A 19,553-nucleotide genomic window follows, 5' to 3' on the forward strand; every position below is an offset into this window, starting at 1 on the left:
TAAATCTCTAAATATTTTATTTATCAAATTTGGATTAGTAAAACTAGAGATATTGATTTTATATTGATTTAAATATTCAACTATGATTTTATGAATTTTTAAAAATAATATTATTTTAAATATTGCATGGAAGGCCAAAAGGCTTTATTGGCACACCATGACAATTTGGGTGGGGCCATTATGTGCCACTTAAGCCTTGAGGAAGTTTTGAAATAAATTTTGGTATGTATAAGAAGGCTTATTCATAAAATAAGAAATGATAATATTAACATGTATTAATTTCTTGTTTGAATTAACTGATGAGAAAATAATTTATGAAGTGGGGGATAATGGTTCTAGCACCTTCCATATAACCCCTTAAAGTACTATAAAAAAAAGATGGACCCTACTCAATATTCTCTACACCATTTCTCTTACACTTAAAATCTCTCTCTTCTCTCACCTATAGAAAAAGGAACAGGTTCATGTTTAATTGGTTTGACTTGACCTTGTTGGGTTTGGTGGTAGCTAAATCACCATACCGATACTTTCTTCTAAAGATTAGGGTACTATAGGAAATAGAAAATTGGCTTTCTTGGGAAGCAAGAAAGTGATATCTTTGTAAGAGAGTAAATGAGGACATAATACCCATCTTTTGAGGGTCACCCCTTTGGGGGTTATGGAAATGGATCTCCAATATGGAGATGGGTGTCCAAGAGAGAGAGAGACGGTATTCCCATGAGTTTTGGATTGGTTAATTTCTACTTCTAGAGAGAGAAAATCTCTATGTTGCTCTCAAGGTTATCTTTCCGGTAGCAGTATTGCGGTGGGAAAGAAGTTGATCGACGGTGTTGCTCGGTCGGAAGAGCGGGTTTAGAAGGGAAGGTGATGGTTTTTTACCTATATTTAGAGATAGGTAGTATCTCTTGTAACCAAAAACTGTAAACTTCATTGTGATAGTGGATTTCTAATTGCCTAGGCTGCGGATGTAGCCCTACGAGGTGAACCACGTAAATTGTATGTTGTTGTGGTGTGCTTTTTATATTTACTTTATTTCTCGCACTCGATTTATAGTTGTATTCATCTATTTCACATTTGGCCAATTGAGTACACGATCATGGGTGGAATCCCGATACTTGGGATTCCCGGTTCCAGAAGCTAAGGGGTTCTCGAGATCCCTACAGGCATAAACTTGCTTCCCTGTTGAAATTGAAGGTTGACTATTGATTCCGCGCTATCGGAAGGTGTTGACTCGGTGTGGGGTGTAAGAAGGCCGGTTGAGGTAATCTCCGACTATCTCTTTTGTTAATTTCATATTTATTTATTTTCTTTTTTATTCCCAAGCATAGATTGTGTCTTTTCTTTGTTATTGAAAGAAAAACTTCGAAGGACTTCTATTCTAGTTGTATTCTTTTCTTTTTTTTTAATTGAAATTTTTTTTTAAAAAAAAGGTTACTTGTAAGTGATTTAAACGGACCCCCAAAAACCATGCTCTATCCACAATCAAGGTTTTAAAATTCATCGCCAACCACATTAGGCAGGAAACATAGTGCATAAGGGTTAGGGCCTAAGCCACATGACCTAGCTCGAGGTTAGGCCTGGCCAGGCCATGATAGAGTTGGCCTTATCCATTGTTGTATTTTCCTTATTAAGCCATGCCCGGCACATGCTGGAACCATGAAAGCCTGGGCTAATCCAGGGCCCGACCCGAGGTGGGTCTGTCCAATAGAGATTAGGCTGGGTTCGGGTCAGGACTCTTAGGCCCAGCCTCTTGTCAGCCTAGTTACATAATTTGTGGTCCAAGGCATGAAGAAAGAAAGTCTTTTTGACTTTGTGCAATGGCAGATTAGATGTTACATAATTAGTGTGTGTTTTTGCACATGTGTGTTTTTACTTTGTGGAATGCACGTGCCATTTGTAGAGAGATGCTAATTTTAGATTTGAAGAACTTTTAAGGGTTTAGCTAGTTCCATAGGATTCGAACATTCTAACTAATTAACTATACACCTCTCTCTCACAGGAATATCATGCATAATTCTAAGATTTATTTACCATTTATGTAATCAGATTCTACGCTAATACACCACACAATATAGCCATATTAAGCAAGTGGCTTATAGAGAAAATCCATCAGTAGCTGCTCCAATCCTCGATCGGTCATGCTGTTAAAGTCATCCGAGTTCTTGTAAATGAGAGCCCATGGTTCTTCCAAAGTTTATAAGTGCACGAAGAATCGAGTCAGGCACAACTCCTTTAAACTCAAACAGTTGCCATTCCAATTCTCGATTGCTGGATTCGATCAAACCCTGCAAATGAGCCATGGCTTCGGCTTTGGTTCTCCCGGGGTGATCTTTCATGAAGCATCCAATGCTTGATGCCATCTTGCCTAAATGCTCTTCCCTCTCTGAGGTGACAATGTCATTGCTAAGTCGGCTAATGAGTCCAATGTGATAGAGAAATCTTGAGCATTGACCCACCAACCGTAGTATCTCATCGGAAATGACTTCTCCTATGATGAATATCGGACTCAAGGCGGTGGCTCTTCCCTCTCCGAGGTGACAATGTCATTGGTAAGTCGGCTATTGAGTCCAATGTGATAGAGAAATCTTGAGCATTGACCCACCAACCGTAGCATCTCGTCTGAAATGACTTCTCCTATGATGAATAACGGACTCAAGGCGGTGACGCTGGTAGAAACGCTAAGGTTAGCCACCATTTGATACTCCTCCAAGGAGGGTATGCACCCTGAATGCCTCCATTCTGCTTCCTTTCCATGCAGTGACGCCAATTCCTCCCACTCATAAGAATGAAAGAAAGAAAGCAAATACAGTTCTAGCTATGTTTTGCGGTCTAAAAAACAAACATGAATCAAATGAAGCAAAATGTATCTCAACATGAAAATGTCTTTGTTCTTTGAATCTCATTGTTCCCTAATGCTGGACAAACATGCTAAACACTACCTTTGGAGTGTGTTTCTGGTACCTTTACTCCATAAGGAAATAAGCTCCATAATTAGGAGAATACACATTGAAGTACATCTGATCATAGTGACCCATAAATGCTATAAAACTATCTAGCTGTTTGGTGAATTCTCCAGGAATGTTCAGTTCCAACATAAAGATTATAGTTGAATAGTAAATGTCATCAAGTATTAAATTTAAAAAATTGAATGGTCATGTTTGTTATATTTGTAGAATTTAAAAAATGAACACATTTTTTCGGATTCTGGGTCTTTCAGAAGGAAAATGAGCTCAGCATAGAACGTTATACCATGCATTAGATATAGTGTTTGTACAAGCTTTTAAACAAACTCTTTTCAATAATAATTCTTATGTGCATTTTAGTAATCTAAAATGTTTATTGCAGTAGAATTGGGACAAAACCTAGTGATCTTTGATAAGTTTTCTGCAAATCACCAAGTGAATGCTCGAATAAGTAGGACACCTTCATCTACGATCCATCTTTTCTGATTCACCAATCAAGTAGTCTAGTTTTTTGTTTCCATAGAGAGGGAGAGGGACATTCTCCGGGATGGGATCTCAAAAATCTATTATCCATCTTTTCTAATTCACCCTCGTGGAGTTTGAAACAGAAATGGTATTCTGTTTCGAAAGTTATAAACATCCATCTTCTCCTTTATAAACATCACAATACCTTGAAGATTTCTTCAATGAGGACATCTCATGCCTCTGTATCCAAGTGAAGCACAAGTTACATTTATTCTTGTTTCTCTATATTTGCATGTTGTTCTGTTTAAGAATAGAAGTTTTTTGTCTTGCTAAAATTCTCATCATGGTTTACGACAATCTTGCAATGGTTAATACAATTCTGATTGTAGTTAACCTTGGAGCTTGATGCCCATTGATCTTTGTTATTAGTTTCATTCCTTTTAGCTGCTTCACGCAATGCTGAAACAATTATACCTGTTAAATGTTTTGACCATCCTTACTGGTTTTCGTTGTCATTAACCGTTTTAACCACCAATAATAATTTTTACCATCATTATCTATTTCATCACTGTTAGCTGTTTTCACTCACATCAACAATTTCCATGGTTGTTAAGTGTTTTCACCGCCATTAATGTTTTCACTGCCATTTAACAATTTTCACCATGGTTAATGGTTGAACTAAGTTCTCCGTGTGGATAATTTGGGAGCTTTAAAGATCTTCCTGTTAGCTCTTGTTATATTGATTGTTTTAGGTAACTATTTAGCTTAGAAACTAATTTCATTAGCTTTGAAGCTAAGAAATCCTTCGTTCTGACTTTTGAGATTACAAAACCAACAAAATAAGTGAAGATAGAATATTTGCAGTGTGGAACAAGGGTATGTATTTGTTATGTGCAAAAGCCTAAATGCTTGTAGTGGTGCTTTATTTGTATCTGTGCCTATGCATCTTACCAATACGAGCATGCATGAGCAAGTAGCCATGCATAACTGTGCATCTGTGTATGTTTGTGTGTGTGTCTGTTTGTCAGCACTATTATTTCTAAAATGATTATGATATAGAGTCAAGTTGTTGTTTTGCTTGAGTAAATATAATTACTGCTCCTCTTATTAAGTGAATGACATTGCACCCTTGTACTGTGCGTGATTCTTCAGCGACATTAGTAATTGCTGCATTGAGGCCGTCGAAGAAAACATGCATATGTTTTGGTAGACCGCAGAGAATTGAAGGATCCCATCTAATGTCCAAAAACAAGGAGAAGAATAAGTACAGATAAGCAATGTAAAGACATAAAATATGAGTTTAACCTTCAGTATTAATTCATTGTATTTTGATTGAGATATTTCTTTCTTTACAGAAGAAGAAGAATTTGTATTTCACATTGTCAAATAGTTAGTCCAAAAAGTGTTTTTCATGAAGACGGATATTGCTACTTTGTAGTTTGTATGTGCCTGCAACCATTTTCTGCTCTTCCTATCCAAAACATGCATGAAATTATCAATTGGATAGGCTGAAAATCCACACTTAGGCGTCGGTTTTTACAACATAAACATGAGGAGAATCAACAATTCCCTTTCAACAATAAACTATGGCTTTTTAAGTGGTTATCTACTACATTTCTATTCACTTTTGTATTAGTGTGGTAAATCTAAAAGGACTATCTGGTTATAATCAAGTAAAGAATGAGTAAGATTTTGATTGGTTTATTTATTTATGAAGTCCCAATTGCTACTGGATTTGGAAATAAAAAAAAATTCCCACTAATTTTTTGGTGAGCAACTTGCCAATTGATATGAATTAAGATAGAAATACTAGTTAAAAATAGTTATAAATATAATAATTAAAACATAGTTAGAATTTTATCTAGTACTCTGCTGTAGACAGCCTTATATTGATGATGCCTGAATACTAAATTCCCTATAATATGGGGTAAGCTGCCAACTATCCATCCAATCTACGAGACAATGGTCGATCGAGGTCAGCCATTGTTTCTTGGTAGAATTTTGGTTAATTACCAGCATCTGTTGGTTAATTACCAGCATCCGTTGATAAGCTCAAGGTGGTTTGCCAGTCCGAGGACCCCAAACAACAGTCATAGAGAGTGTATATTCCTATATTGATTAGGAATATAGCCAAGTGTTAGTATAATGTTGTACCTATGGATGGCCTTAGTTAAGAGCCTCAAATCTTCAGGGCAGTTGCTTTCGAGGTCGTAGATGTCGTCCATAAGAGCAGCCATCATCCCAAATTTCGTGTACTCGACCTGGAAATTTTTGTATTCTGGTTCATATACGGCAGCAGCTACAGTGAAATAACTCTTCACAACCCCTTGTCTTGCAAATTCAATCTTCGTAAAGCCCGCGTCTTCCCACCAACTTCATCGAATTGAGAAACAAACAAATTTATCATCATCATAGCCTTGTCCCAATTAATCGGGGTCAGCTAAACAAACAAATTAAAACACAAAGTTGTTGCTTTAGGAATAAACTAGTTGCATAATGGATAGGTTAAGTAAGAACCCAAGAAAATGTATGACATATAAGTAAGAGGGATATATTTGGATACTTGTGTTAGGGTGTATGAGATATAAGTAAGATGGAGATATTTGGATACTTGTGTTAGGGAATAGAGCCTTAACACTATGTTCCTAGTTTCCATTCAACACTATCACCAAAAGAGATGAAAAATCACAAAATTGGAATACCTAACTACTTCTTGGATCTCTTCTGCGTAGAGCTTTTGTAGAGAATTCAAGTCAAGTCTTGCTAACTCCAAGTACTTGTAATTGCTCTCATCACCAGGCCACAATTGTTCAACAATGCTTCTAGACTCCAATCTTGAAAGAAGGTATTCCCTTGGGTATGCTAGGGAAAATTCTATCTGTTCAAATTGTAAAGAAAAGCAGAAACATTGAGAGGAAAACTTAACTGAAGCAACAAAATATATGATTTATGCAAGGAAAATGTTTTGATAGGGCTGCAGCCCTATCAAAATAAATAAACGTATTATTAAAAATTGCAGTTTTAGCATCGGAAAACCATCAAATCAATCATCTCGGCCTTGATCATTTTGGTTGTGAAAAAAAAAAGATTTCAAGCCCTAAAAGTAATGTATATTATAATATATTATCTGGACCATCCATTTCACTCTAAAAATAAGTGTCTCGGGATCCATATAATTTGTACATGTTTTTAACTTCAAATTTCATAATTGGTGTTGAGAATTAATTTTAGAGTCATCATGGAGATTTGTGATGCCTAAAGTACTTTATGGACAAAGATTCAAGGCGAGGCTTTACTTTGTTTTAATAAAGTTTAGGCCTTATAGAAGCTTCATCCTTTATGTAATGAGTAATAAATGGCCCTTGTTTTAAAGCCTATGCAATGAATGACCCTTTCCTAAGATGAAAAAGAAGTATGTCATTATAGTGCATACCCATCCTTAAATTCTAGTGGGTTTGGGCTCTAGGCTTTGTTTTTATGACCCCCAACACAATAACCAATGCAACCCTAGATTACCTCCCAGGAAAAATAAACCCTCTGCAGATCTTGAATTTCTAAGCTATTCTATAACAATGCATGAGAAAAAAAAATCTAGAAAACTTCTCCAAAAAAGAAATCTTTGGCAAATCTCAAATTTCTAAGCTATTCTCTACGTATTTCTATAGAACTTCATTTTTATTTATGAGAACTGATTTTATTGTGCTTGACATAGAATTGAATTATCTTAATTACCTTCTAAAGAGTTAATAAGAAAATATGTAATATTTCTCAGGAAAAAACAAATGCAATATTACTATGTAATGTTCAACAAGGAAGTTAGGTATGTAGATTGCATTTGTAGCCAATGGTCCACATGACTAGCCTAACATTGTCCTTCCTCATCTATAGATGGTGGAGATGAGCTTTTTTGCTTTTAAGTGCCGAAGGAGAACAATGGCATCATCTCAACCGTTTACTAATACGAGTATAGAGAATGTATACTTCGCTCATGCATACCCCTTAGGCAAATGACTGGAGAGTAAGTATTTTTTTATCTAAAAACTTGGGATCCACCGTAGAATGGAAAAAGCTAACAAAAACTTGACAGCTATGATGACTAATAATATAGATGGAATGCCTGACGTCAGATCTTCATTAGGTAGATTAAAATAAATATCACTATTTAAATTTTAATCTTATTTTTAGAAATTGGATCGTAATGAATATAAAAAAAATAGTTTTTAAAATATAAAATGACCAAAAATTCCTTGAAAAATGGACGTAACTTTGGTCGTTTTAAATACTTAAATGTATTTTTTTAATATTTTTATATGGTGCGCAATAGTATCAAATATATGTCCATTATTCCATCTTAATCTTATTTATATAAAAAAAAAGATTAAAATTTAGATAGTGATACGTATTTTGAACCACGTGATGAACATTTGATGGCTAGGATTCTACCTATATTACTATTCATTATAACTGCCTAGTGTTTGGAAGCTTTACTCTTGTAGAATCACATATGAGTATTTTTAAATAAATACAAAATGGCTTTTAAGTCTTTCGACACTTAGATTAGATTCCAATATATTTGTCAATCTATGTTTAGACCTAGATCATTATTTTTGTGAGGTAGATGTAGAGTGAATGCTTTGCTTCTCTATTTTAAATTTGTTTTGGATGAGAGGAGAGAGAGATACTAAAAAAATATAATTTTTTTAATTTAAAAAGAAAGGGAGGGATTAAAGGTGAGATTTGGATCGAAATCTAATGGTGATATGTTGGTGTCCCATCTTTGTAGGTGTAGGAGGTCCCATAAGATCATTACTCATATATATATTCAATTTTGTATTTTTAAATTGTCTACACCTTGGTTTGAGTTCAAGTCACTTAGACCTTACCTAGGTCCAGGTATATATATTAAATTTTTTATTTTTAAAATTTCTGCACCTTCATTCAGGTCCCAGTCATTTGGACTTGACCCTGTCCGGTCCAATCCATATAAAAATTTTCCCATATATATATATATGTATATATATATATATATTACTAGATCCATACCCCATTCTGTATATGATATTATTTTTCATATCTGAAATTTGGAGCATGCAATTATATTTGTATTTTTTTTATAAAAATAGACCATTGTTATTGATTTGGTTTCTAAGAGGATGGCTTCATACCATTCTCGGGTCTTATCATTATTGGAAGGGTGTATATGATTATTCAAATAGATATTTGCTACATATGGATGTTTATCTTTATGAATATCTTCTACTATTATAGCAAATATAAAAGAGGTTTCTATGAACCTGATCTTTTCTCCCCCTGAGGTATTGGATATTTGTATTAGCTCAGGTGAGATTGTTATTTCTTGGGCCTGCCTTCTAACTAATTGATTTGGGCTTATTGGAGAGGTCACTAAGGTTTTACCTGATACTGGAATTATTTCCATTTTCCCCTTCCCCTTGCTTTCTATTATTCTCCTGTCCCTGTCCCCCTTGCAAAAACTCACGGGTTAAAAAGTTACGAAGATAATTAGCATTTCCCTTAATATGCTCTATTTCAAATTCAATGGAGGATAGTATACCTTGCCATATTGCAAAGATTTGCTTTGAGACAAGGTTCTTGACATCTTTATTAAGAATATCTTTTGCTGCCTTACAATCAGTTCGTATAAGAAATTTTTGGTTTTAAAAGATCACTTTGGAATTTGGTAACACAGTAAACAATGGCTAGAACTTCCTTTTTAACTGTGTAGTAATTTTGCTGTGTCTGATTCCAGGCTCGTGAAGTAAAACGAACTAACTGTTCTTTATTTGAAAACTTTTGTTTCAATATTCGTCCTAATCCTATTTATGAGGCTTTGCATTCAATTATTTTGAATACAGTAGGATTTGAGAGTGTAAGACAGGGTAATTCTCAGGCTTTTATCTTTTTTTTTCTAACAGCCAAAGTATGCTCATTTGTCCACTTTGGTGGATTCTTTTTTAACCTTTGAAATAAAGGTTTAGCATCAATGGCTAGATCTTTATAAAAATCAGCAATGTAATTAAGACATCCCAAAAATCTTTGAAGTTTAGTTTTATCTAAAATAATATCTGGGAATTTATCAGAAAACGCAATTGCCCTACCAATTGGAATTATGCTGCCCTGGAAGATATTATGTGCTATAAATCTTATTTTTGTTTGACAGAGGCTATTTTTTCTAGCCGAGACTACCAATCCTGCAGCTTTTATTGCTTTGATGAAAACATTTATATGTTTGAAATGCTGCTCAATGCTTTCAGAGAATATTAGAACATCATCTATATAAACAATCATGAATTTTATGTAAGGATTGAAAATATCATTCATAATATTTTGAAATTCAGAAGGAGTATTTTTAAGCCCAAAGGGCATGACATTCCACTCAAATTGTCCAAAAGGGACATTAAAGGAAGTTTTATATTTATCTTGTTCAGCAATTTGAATCTGCCAGTATCCAGATTTTAAGTCAAATTTGGAAAAGATGCAAGCATTAACTAATCTATCTAGCAAATCCTTTTTATTGGGAATAGGATATCTTATCCATTTCAAAACTTTATTAAGAGGTTTATAATTTATTACCAAGCGAGGAGCCCCTCTTTCTTTCTCAGAAGCCTTTTCTACATAGAATGCTGAGTAGCTCCATGGAGAAGAACTTTTCCTGATAAGCTGTTTCTGTAACAAATCATCAATTTCCCTTTTGCATATTTCTAAAAGCCGTGGGTTCATCTGTATTGGTCTCGCTTTTGTAGGTATTTTATTTTCATGAAAATCTGCCTCATAAGGTAGTGTTACGATATGCTTTTTTCTATTCCAAAAGGCATTAGGCAATTCTGCACATATTTCTTTTTCTATCTTGATTTTAATATTTTCAATTAGGCTTTTGTTTTCTGGAGTTAAGAGCTTATCTTCAACTATTTTGTATTTTAGCTCTTCTTTAAGATGATATAAGAATTTTTCTCTATTAGAAATTGTTTCTTTTATATTATTCACTTCTCGAATTTTGGGTCTATCAATGAATTCAAATTTTACATTGTGGCCGTTTATATTGGCTTCAATTCCTGAACTATCTATTTTTAATGGATATAGCATATTTAAGAATGGAGTTCCGAGTATTACAGACTGGCTAAGTCCTTTTACCATTATAAAAGGCATTTCAAAGCAATTTACGTTATTGCAGGCTGCAGTACTGGAAAGCTTATAATTTATAATTAATCTACTTTCGTCTACTGTATTTAATATTTGAGTTGTCTTACTGAAATATTTTGTAGGGACCGGTCCCTCATTTATACAATTCAGGTCAGCACCTGAGTCTATTAATGCTAAAGTTTGGAAACTGTATTCTTTATGGACTATTATTCTTATCAGAGTACCATTTTGTGTAATTACTTCATCAAGCAGGTTAACATAATTATCAGTTTGTATTGTACTAGAGGATTCTGGTTCCTCTTTATAAGAGGTGAAGGCTATTTATACTTATTTAATATGTCACTAAAATCTATATCTTCATCAATATTAATAAGACTATCATCCTGAGGGATAGAAGCTAGTTCTAAAATCTGTATTCTATTTTTTTGATTTATCACTTCATTTCGAACATCATTTATTTCCTGCCTTAAATCAGCTATCGATGGTTCTTTATGAATATTATTTTTATCTTCTACTCTCCTAAGGATTTTAGCAAAGTTATAATCTTCTTGATTTCGGACTAGAGGAGGAGGCTTTTTATTTACTTTTGCTATATTTAAGTATTGTATTAAGGCTTCTCTTATAGCCTCAGGGTCAGATAGCCGACACCTTTTGGTCATCTCAACTGTGCCACCGACACCTTTTGGTCATCTCAACTGTGCCACCGACACCTTTTGGTCATTTCAACTGTGCCACTGACACCTTTTTGTCATTCAACTGTGCCACTGACACCTTTTTGTCATCTCAGCTTTTTACTGTTCCGCTGACATCTTTTGGTCACTTCAGCTGACACCTTTATGAAGAAGTTTAATAATTTTTGAAGTCTGTCGCCTATTAGAAGAAAGAAGATGCGAAGTTGAAGGCACCACGAGTGCTCTCCCCCAGTGCCCACATGTCTCAGGTCTCTCAGCCCTCTCAGAGCTCTCAGCCGTCTTAGCTCTCAGCTCTCTTAGCTTTCAGCTCTCTTATCTCTCAGCCCTCTTAAGCTCTCGGATCTCAGCTCTCAGATATCTCTCTGGTACTCCACTCTGTTACCTTTTCTTTCTCTGGTAGCTCACTCCAACTCTCTGATACTGCACCATCTCTCTGACTACTCTCTGTTATCTCAGCAATCTTCTATAACTCTTTCTGGAACTCTGTTCGTTCTTCTCTTCTCAACTCTCTGCAACACTCTGTTGCTAGCAAATCTCTGTGCTAAGCCATCTCTGTGCTCTCAGCCATCTCTGTGCTCTCCGCCATCTCTGTGCTCAGCTCCCAGCCATCTCTGTACTCAGCTATCTCTCTGCTCTCAGTACTCTCTCTGAGTTTTCAGTTCCCTCTATCACCTCTCTCTTCAAATCTTCTTAACCTTCTCTGTTACCTCTCTCTGTAACTTTACTATTCATCTCTGTAATTTTACTATTTACTGTTATCCTCTGTTACACTTTGTAACTTCATATTTCTTTTACTGTATATCGGGTGGTGTACCTAACCACACCGAGCTTTCTTTTAAGAGTGATTGTGAGGATTGTTAATGTGTTATTGTAACCTTAACAGTCTACCGAGCTACGGCGCAAAAGAGTGGAAGATATTCTCGAGTTACTGCAAGTGTCTTATATGAGTTTCTTTTTATTATGCAAGTTAAATTGATATTTTGTTTTAAAATTTAGAAATACTACTTATATAAATTGGTTTGTTATTGATGTATCATCTCTTTTATGTGTTGTCTGTCTAATACTGTTTCTTCTTATGAGATTTGTGTACTATTGATAAATTTCTTGAAAATAATTGTTGAAAATAATTGCTAAAATAGATCTTGGTTGTTTTGGTATCAGAGCCAATAGTTTTACAGTGGTGAACTGTAGTCTAGGTACTATTCTAGAGGTTAAGAACTTAATAAAATTTTCTATTCAGACAATCAGAGTTTGAAACTAAACGTCGTCGTGACCCGCACTACTAAAAAAAGGCTAGGAAGAGTCGTGAAAAAGGTACAGGGACTGTTTTCGACTGACTCAGTATTCAATCATTGTACTGAAATGGCAAATTTTATTAGGACTCTATCCAATAGAACAACATCTTTGTCTAATAGTACACTACGAGTAAAAAATAAGGAAGAAATAACCATAGATAATATAGAAAGACATACAAAATTGGAATATTCTTAAAGTACCCCTAATACAAAACAGTAGAACAAAGTATATCTATTACAAATGAGCAAGAAAGTTTCCAACTACTGTCTAATAGAATGATTCAAAATCATAAATCTAAAGAATATAAATATTTACATATAGGTCTTATACAGATTATCATTAAACCTTTAACCCGACTAGGTTTAAATAATTCTGTTTTGTTATGTCTAGGAGATGACCGCCATAATAAATTCTCAGACTGCCTTTTAGGAATAATAGAGTCCAGTCTTTGTAATGGACTTTTATACTTTAACTGCTTTCCAAACTTCTCAGTTTCATTAGCAGATCCTAACCTATTAAAAGTTCTCACTTTGAATATAAAAACCCAAGGGTTTGATATGAACCCTGGATCACAAAATTTTGCAGTAGTATATAGAATATGTTATAAAGATATGAACACTTTATGTCCAAATACTCTGCAGATGGATACTAAAGAACAGACAATATTTGTCCAGACAAATATAGAGAAATCTAATACAGTCATACCCAAATCCATAAGCTGGTCCCAAATAAATCTTCCAGAAAATTGGTCCTTACATTGTGAGAACCAACAATCCAGAGTCCCAATCAATAGAGAACCAGACCAGATTATTGAGTATCCTGATAGAGACATAGAAATACAATTTAATTCTAATAGACATACTAGAATAAATCTGTCAGAGGAATCTATACGAGCACCTTCCAAAATCTCTATACCTTCTAGACATTTTACCTCGTCCATACCACAAAGACCCATATTAGATGTCCGGAATCTATATACCTTCTAGATATTCTACCTCGTCCATACCACAAAGACCAACATTAGATGGATTGTCTTGAACAAATAGTAATATCCAAAGACCGGTTTATAGGGTATATGAACCTAGCTCATCTGATAATGAACTTACACCTTCGGATTTGGATTTTAATATCCTCACCCTGCAAAAAGAGGAAAAGTTTAAAATTGATATAGAAGGGATTAAGAATGATTTCCTATCTGAAGAAAATAAAGAAAAACGAGACTGGTAACTGAATGAATTCCCTCAAGAATTACTAGATGCCTTTCATAAAAGATTTAATAAATTTATAAAGTAAAACAAACAGAATATAGGATTCTTTGTTTGGTTAAGACATACTCTGAAAGAAAAGGATATACTTATCCCAGACTTTGGACTTAATACTATAGAAAACCAATACCAGACCTTTTTTATACTAATGAAGGAGAAGATATACAAAGCATTCACCCTACTGAAAAAAGTCTCCAGGTAAAAGGGGCATTGAAAGAAAAGCCTGAGACAAAAACCTCTTCTTATAAAATAATTCCAAAAGAAACGGAGAATCATACTCATAAAATAGATGTTATACCTCATATAATTGAACAAAATAACTATACAAATCTTTGTTTACAGTCTATCGGAAAATAAACGACCAGAATAGAGAATATGATTAACAAACCCCAAAGTACACCTCTAAATAACCTTGAAACAAAGCAAAAACTCTATTGTTTAAACCTCCTCCAGAACTCAGTAAAGAACAATTCAACCTACAAGGAATAAAAAAGAAAGTGGACAATAAGGAATTAATAGATGAATTAGTATATATATATATATATATATATATATATATATATATATATATATATATATATATATATATGTGGTGCGTTTTGGATAGAGTCGAAGCTCTAAACAATCAAAGTAAAGCGTACTTTCAAATAGTTTCAAGAAATGTGGCAGTATGACTCTCGAGCCCTAAATGACTCGTGTTTAGGGTGTGAGTGTATGTGGTGCATAGAAAGCCTGTAACATGAGAGAATGTGTTGGGTCTTGGCGGTAGTGTAGCTGAGTCCCATGATGAGGTTTTTGACTACATTCTCACTAAAAGTAAAGTCCCAAAAGTCTGAAAAATCCCCTTTAACTTACCACTTTTACTTAACCAAAAAAACGACTGTATCATGACACTAAGAAGCATGACTTAGCTGCCAAAAGGCGCATGGCTTAGCTATACCAAATACCTCAACGACCATTCCAAGGAAATATGTCATACATATCCTATTTGGCTTGCCTGCCTTCATTACCTAGTGCTCTATTTATTTATTTTTTGTGAAAACTACATGGAGACCAACCCCACCCGGTCAGCTTTCTCTCTTTTTTTTTAAATTATTATTATTATTATTATTATTATTATTATTATTATTTAGAATTTCCCCTTGAACTTTCTATTATCGGATAAGGGGAAATTCTGCAATTTTTCAAATTTTCTTTTATTTAAGGTGTGTCTAATATTAGAAACATCGAAAAACATTATGTATTGCACTTCTCAATTTTTATAATGTATGACAACCCAAAAGTCTAAGCTCCTAGGGTGTCTAATGTTGTCAGCATTGAACCGTCTAAATCTATTTATTTATTGAAAAAAGTTTATATAAGGATGCAACCTTATATAAGATAGTTTTAATGTTGAAAAACCATTTGATTGATCATCTCGACATCGAGATGTATGACCATGAAAAATAAAAAGAATTTAAGTCTCATAAGTAGTGCATTTTATAATAAATTATCTGCACCGTCCATTTCAAGATTTTCATATATTTATAGATCTACTTCATTTTAACCATTTTTTAAATTTAAAATTTTATATTTAGTTATAAAAATAGATTTTGAGATAATCCTAAGAATATTTTACATCAAAATTATATACCATGATAAAATTTGAAAGTGCACCTTACTTCTACAGCTACGGATCCATCCGTATGCCAACTGCACCCTTATTTATTTATTAAGCAGTCTGGTATTTGCAATATTAAATAGGCTCGATTCATGGCTTCAAAATTTCACCTGTCCTTTCTCCATGTCATTTTTCCTCACTCACTCTCTCTCTATCGCATAAAATTTACAAAAATATGGAAATTTTCTATTTTCGAGCAAGCTCAAAGTCAAACTACTAGCCTCAATGTGTTTAAAGGAATTGTATCCCATGAGATCATTTATTTTTGGAGATTATATAGACTCAAGGTTCTTAACGATCAAATTAGAACCCACATCAAAAATTTCACTAGAAGAGGTTGTCTTGATGCCCAAATATTCTCAAATTGATCATCTCAACATCAAGATACATGAACATAAGAAAAAAATGGACTTCAAGTCTTGCATGGATTTCAATTTTCAAGATCTTCATGTTTTCATAGATCTACTCGAGTTACACTATTTATTAAGCTTCAAATTTTATAATTAAAGATGAAAATATATTTTAAAGCTATCACAAAGATTTCTAGTATTGAGACCACATCCTTTATTTTTTGTATGAAAAAGTCATTGAAACTACATCCTTTATTTTTTGTACGAAAAAGTCATAATCACTTTGAACCATTAGATGTGAAATCCAATTGTCACAACATTCGAGAAATTTTGCAACACATCCTCAACTACCCTATTTAAAAAAGAGTAAATGACAATTGCCTTGTATCAAAAAGTAAATAGTTTCCTTGTATACATTTTGGCGTATAAAACACTTCCATTTACAAGTGAAAATTACATTGAAGAGAGAGAAAAAGGGATTATACTCACATGGTCAAGTAGAATAGGCATTTGATCAAAGAATATTGAAGCTGAACAATTAGGGAAAGTTCCAGTTGTAGGGCTCCACAAACAAAGGGTTACAAGCTGAATTATTTGGAGTAGGCATTCATGGCCAAATGTAAATTCGCAAACATCATCCGTTATATATATATATATGAAAAAATCTTAAGTATAAGCAATTTTGAGTAGTGTTTCACCTCGCTTCGGACTTGCTATGTCTGTGGTGATTTATTGAATGGAGCTGCAATAGACGGTGCGTGGTCCGTGGTGTTTCCAAGTGTTTTGTTACCGCCACAGACCTGCTAGGTCTGTGGCAGTCTTTAATCCTCGCCTTCCGATTTTAAGGTATATATATATATATATATATATATATATATTTCACTCCAAACAATGACTTAAGTGCACAAGGCAGAGTGAGAAAGGTTAAAAAGATACTCACATGTTCATCCTGCAATGGAGGCTGAAGCCGCACCTGAACAGTGGGCTTAAAGCATTGTAGCCTCAGTTTAGCACTCAAATGAAAAGCAGCATTAGGAGAAGAGATGATTGAGAAAGGGTGAGGAAAGTAGAGAGGAGGAGAGAAGAGAGAGAAATTAGGGCGAGAAGGAAGAGAGGAGAAAGGCAACTTCACCGCATGCATCATTTCCTTGAACATATTCTCAACACCAATTCCCCTTCTTATACACGTACATCCCCACATGGCTACATGCAGGAGCATGTGGGGAGCATTTCTACTATGTACTCCCTCGGGTCCACCTAATGTAGGAGTATTCTTGAAGGCTCAAATTTTGAGGATGCAATGTGGACAACTATCCACTGACAAGCTGTTTGGAAATAAAATAAAACTTACTAGAAACAAATATATAATGACATAAGTTGTTAGGAAACACACCAAAATACTGATATTTCTTTCTTGACAAGAAACCTAGCATGTGCTTGGCGAGAAACCTAGCATGTGCTTGGCGAGTGGAGAACGTAGGAATTTGGATAAAATTCTTTGTCTATGTGGAGATCAAGAGACCTTTTCTTTCTTTCAATTATAACTACTTGCTCTCTCATGACCATATTTGTCGAGCAACAAAGCTACTATCCAGAAATAAAATAATGTACAAATTTACTAATATGCACATCATATAATAATTTCTTAATTTAGATGTAAATATTTTTCTTCATAATTTAGGTGGGAGGGCAATGTTATTGGTGCCATGTATCAAGTTTCCCCGTGGTTTATTTACATAATCCAAAATTATATTGCTTTCAGGTTTGTTGGGTGTGCTTGTAAATGAAATATATAGTCCTATGTGAACCGTACTAAGCAAACGATGTTTGCTGATACTGAACTGTGTTTAACGTGTTAGGCCAGTCTAGTTAGGGAAAACCAATGTTATCTGGGCATAGAGAAACAAACCGATGAGGGTTAGATGGGTTATTCCTTGATGAGATCGGAGTATGCCTAGAAGAGTGAGCCGAGGGACTGTGTGACCTTTATGTGTGATGGAAGTCTTCAGAGATAAGGCGAAAACCTCATCATTTGTACCATCACACTACATCCACATTGATAGTCATTTTTAGTAAAGCGAACCACCATTCATGGTGAAGCATGTGCATGTGCGAGAGATACCCCACTATGTACTATCGAGCAATGGATTGCATCAGGTCAAGATGATATTGGATTCGTATCTAGAGGAGACTTGAAATCCATATCATAGGACTGCGACCTCTTGTCCATTGGCTAGACTTTGGTGACCCACTAATGATCGTTTACATGGACTATTGGTCATGGGCAATACTTCAATTTGGGAAAGCCTGTGTGGTTCGTAGTTTACACTCGGACATGGAGTGCCCCAGTGGATATTTATTCTTAGACTATATGGATCATTTTCTTATTTTAATAATATATGATTTTTAGAATTGCTATTTGAATTTTTTAAAACATAGATATTAATTTTATAATAATTTAACTATTCAAATAATAATTTTATATTTTTCTAAAAATAAATAATAATATAATTACATGGGAGGCTCAATAGGACACTTTTTATTTTTTGTAATCAAGCTCTCAAGCTTGAGAGATGGGTTTGTGTTGTTTTAAGAAAACGTAAGTCTTGAGGAAATTTTAAATGATATTTTGGTATGTATGAGAAGGCTTATGCATAAAATAAGAAAGGATAATATTATCATATATTAATTTTTTATTTGAATTAATTGATGAGAAAATAGTTTAGGAAGTGGGGGATAATGGTTCTAGCACCTTCTATAGGATGTTGATAGCCCATTTATAGAATGGAGAGCTCATATCTCTCACTCTACAAGTCACCCAAGATCAATGATGCATATTCATTCTCACATGTGGCAAGCCAAGAAAAACCCTAGGAAACCCTAATCTTGTTCAAGCATTATAAAAAAGGTTGTCCCCTACCCAAATCTTTACACCACAACTTTCCGTCTCTCTCTCACCCACAAAGGGCAGTACACCCACTCTCTTAGAATCTCTCTCTCTCTCTCTCTCTCACGAAAGGTCTAAGGCGAAAGGTCTAAGGGGCACGTCCCACTCTCTACTCATCTCTTGAGTTTCCCTCTTGCTCCCATGGTGTTTCTCTAATCTCTCATCTTGAGGTTAAGTCTATAGGGTTGTGGTAAAAAGAGAAACATATCTCTCAAACTAGGTTATCAAAAGGGGGTTCACTTAAGAGTTTGAGTTTTGTGATAAAAAAGGTTCATGTTTTATAGGGGGGTGGGGGGATGAGTAGCACAGCCTACCAAGGACACTTTTTATTTTTTGTAATCAAGCTCTAAAGCTTGAGAGAAAGGTTTGTGTTGTTTTAAGAAAGTTTTAATCTTGAGGAACTTTTAAATGATATTTTGGTATGTATGAGAAAGTTTACGCATAAAATAAGAAAGGATAATATTATCATATATTAATTTATTATTTGAATTAATTGATGAAAAATAGTTTAGAAAGTGGGGAATAATGGTTCTAGCACCTTCTATAGGATATTGATAACCGATCTATATAATTGAGAGCTTATATCTCTCACCCTATAAGTCACCCAAGATCAATGATGCATATTCAACCTCACATGAGTGACAAGCCAAAAAAAACCCTAAGAAAATCTAATCTTGTTCAACCATTATAAAAAGAGGTTGTCCCCTACCCAAATCTTTACACCACTACTTTCCATCTATCTCTCACCCACAAAGCG

General features: G+C 34.4%; 1 pseudogene across 1 annotated transcript; it reads right to left on the reverse strand.

Moving 5' to 3' along the window:
• Positions 1-2,006: 2,006 nt before the first annotated feature.
• LOC148778909 (bifunctional levopimaradiene synthase, chloroplastic-like) lies at positions 2,007-10,166 on the reverse strand (annotated as a pseudogene). The gene is made up of 6 exons (XR_016048731.1): positions 10,020-10,166; positions 8,844-8,910; positions 6,131-6,353; positions 5,560-5,801; positions 3,823-3,902; positions 2,007-2,815 (listed from the first exon to the last, which is right to left on the reverse strand). The product of XR_016048731.1 is annotated as a bifunctional levopimaradiene synthase, chloroplastic-like (transcript).
• Positions 10,167-19,553: the final 9,387 nt, after the last annotated feature.

Source organism: Amborella trichopoda, unplaced genomic scaffold, assembly GCF_054954075.1.
Source record: "Amborella trichopoda isolate Santa Cruz 75 unplaced genomic scaffold, AtrichopodaSantaCruz75HAP2 v2.0 scaffold_141, whole genome shotgun sequence".
In the NCBI taxonomy this organism is placed as follows: domain Eukaryota; kingdom Viridiplantae; phylum Streptophyta; class Magnoliopsida; order Amborellales; family Amborellaceae; genus Amborella; species Amborella trichopoda.